The 2,500-nt window shown below is 48.1% G+C and overlaps 1 protein-coding gene across 1 annotated transcript in view; it reads left to right on the forward strand.

The window, feature by feature from the left end:
* Nucleotides 1-2,500, forward strand: part of srgap2 (SLIT-ROBO Rho GTPase activating protein 2) — an 88,219-nt gene that overhangs the window by 45,024 nt on the left and 40,695 nt on the right.

Here is a 2,500-nt window from a genome sequence, read left to right on the forward strand (position 1 = left end):
AGAGTCTGCCCATCAAATAACATTATATATCCTATCTGGGTAGATTCGTCAATATTTAAGGTGTGTGTTCTGGCGTTCATATGAACACAAATATCTTCGTTGATTAACCAGACGTAGATAAACCAGCACAGCCCACACAACAATGACCGCTGGAACGGGTATGTTCCTGAATGAAAATAGTAGCAGGCTACTACCGGTAGACACGTCGGCGCTGCGTGTGACGTAGGTGAGCACGTTCGCTACGCTAATTTGCATATAGTGGTGTCCCAATTCATAGGGAAAGATCTTACCCTCCACTTTTTTAAGTTTTAAGGGGGGAGAAATGGGACGGGCCCTTAGTTTTAGCTTTCGATTCTGTCCAGTATCTCTGACATGGAATCTCAGTTTTATTCTGGAAATGTGTTTGCTCCACAGCACATTTCACAACAGGAACTGGCACGTGTGTGTGTGTGTGTGTGTCGGTCATAAGACATCGGTTTTATTGCTTAAGGGTTATTTTTATAATTTCTTTTCCCTTTTACTGAGAAGAATGATCTCACATCCTGCCAATCACGATCTTCCACTTACAGAGTTCATCTGAGTTCAAGGTCATCACACGCAAAACAACGCTGTCACACAGTTTTATTACAAATGCAGTAGCTGTGTGTGTGCACGTGCGTGTGTACGTGCATGTGTGTTTGTGTCTGTGTGTATGAACCTGATCTTCTGGTTAAGTGAGCTATGTGTGTAATAGTAGCATAGGGGCTTTGCCCCCTGACCGCTCTGCCATACAAACTCTGATGCCCTGACCGCTCTGCCATACACGTTCTGATGCCCTGACCGCTCTGCCTTACATGTTCTGATGCCCTGGTGGACAGAGAAAGCCCAGCGATTCTTCGACAGCCCTTTGGATTAAGCTCCAGTGAGTTTCTGTTAGAGCCAAGCTTCTGTATCAGAGCCAAATCTCAGATTACCGCATATTACCAGATCAGAGCAGCTCTGAGAGGAGTCTACTGCAACCCCTGAGAATGCTCTCTCTCCCTCTATTCTCTCTCTTTCTTTCTCTCTCTCTCCCTCTCTCTCTCTCTCTCTCTCTCTTTCTTTCTTTCTTTCTTTCTTTCTTTCTTTCTTTCTCTCTCTCTCTCTCTCTCTCTCTCTCTCTCTCTCTCTCTCTCTCTCTCTCCCTCTCCCTCCCTCCCTCTCGCTCTCTCTCCCTCCCTCCCTCTCTCTCCCTCCCTCTCCCTAGTTATTCCGAACTTAGCCGGCTTCCTAGTATTTCCGACGGACATTATGTGAATGAGCTTGTGTCTGAACAAAGTGAAGAACATGCGGAGATTCTGTTCATGTGCGTCGGTCGGTGTCGTTCACACATATGAGCACATAATGTCCGCATGTTAGCATCATATCTGAATCACCCGAAGGGTCGAACCTGAAATGTTTGAACAAGCTCCGCGTATACTGTGGAGGACATGTCTGAAAGCAGCTGCTGTCTCTCTCTCTCTCTCTCTCTCTCTCTCTCGCTCGCTCTCTCGCTCTCTGTCTCTCTCTTCCTCTGTGTGTGTGTGTGTGTGTGTGAGAATTCAGTTCAATTCAGTTTTATTTATACAGCACCGTAACATATGAATATGTCTCAAGGTGCATTATAACTTGAATGTGTGTGTATGAGAAAGAGAGTGTGTGTGTGTTTACAGTACATGCGTGTGAGTCTCTTTCCTCCTCTCTCATCTGGGAAGAATGTTGTCTTGTCATTACTCCTCTCTGGGCTGTACTTGTGTGTGTGTGTGTGTGTGTGTGTGTGTGTCTGGGCTGTACTTCTGTGTGTGTGTGTGTGTGTGTGTGTGTCTGGGCTGTACTTGTGTGTGTTGTCATGGCCACGCTTGTCCTGCTCCTGCTCTGCTAAGAGAGGAGTTGCTGTCATGTGTGTGTGCTTTGGTCCAAGCACCCTGGACACTGAGCGTGGGAACCTCTACAGTTTCCCCTGTTCTTTGGAGCGGGCCATTTTGGAGCAGGCCTGTGTGGTGTGTGTGTGTGTGTGTGTGTGTGTGTGTGTGTGCGCGCATGTGTATATCTGTAGGCCTCATCTGTGTATGTAGGCCAGTGCAGAGCCTGTGTGTATATCTGTGTGTGTGTGTGTGTGTGTGTGTGTCCAGTGCAGAGCGGCTCGGTGGTCCGGCGGTAGAAGAGAGCAGGTGGTGATGATGTGCTCTGAATCCTCTTTTCTTCTGGCAGTGTTGATGACCATCACGTCGTCACGCTCTGAAAATAACAGCCCCGCTGGGGTAATCTCCTCCTTTATTACCCCCCCTCCTCGCTGGGTTTAGGGATTAGCCCCGGAGGGGGTGTGTGGGGGGCTGTAACAGGAGATGATCAGGCTCAGGGTTGGGGTGTATTTGACTTCTCGGTGCTCTGCAACTGATTGGTGAAGGCACATCAGTGTCCCTAAAACCTTGCTTTGTGATTGGATGCTGCGATCAGGAAGTCTCCCTGGCAAAAGGCTGTTGTGGAAACTCCAGCTGAAGGA

The sequence above is a fragment of the Alosa sapidissima genome, chromosome 4 (genome assembly GCF_018492685.1).
Source record: "Alosa sapidissima isolate fAloSap1 chromosome 4, fAloSap1.pri, whole genome shotgun sequence".
NCBI classification, from domain to species: Eukaryota; Metazoa; Chordata; class Actinopteri; order Clupeiformes; family Clupeidae; genus Alosa; species Alosa sapidissima.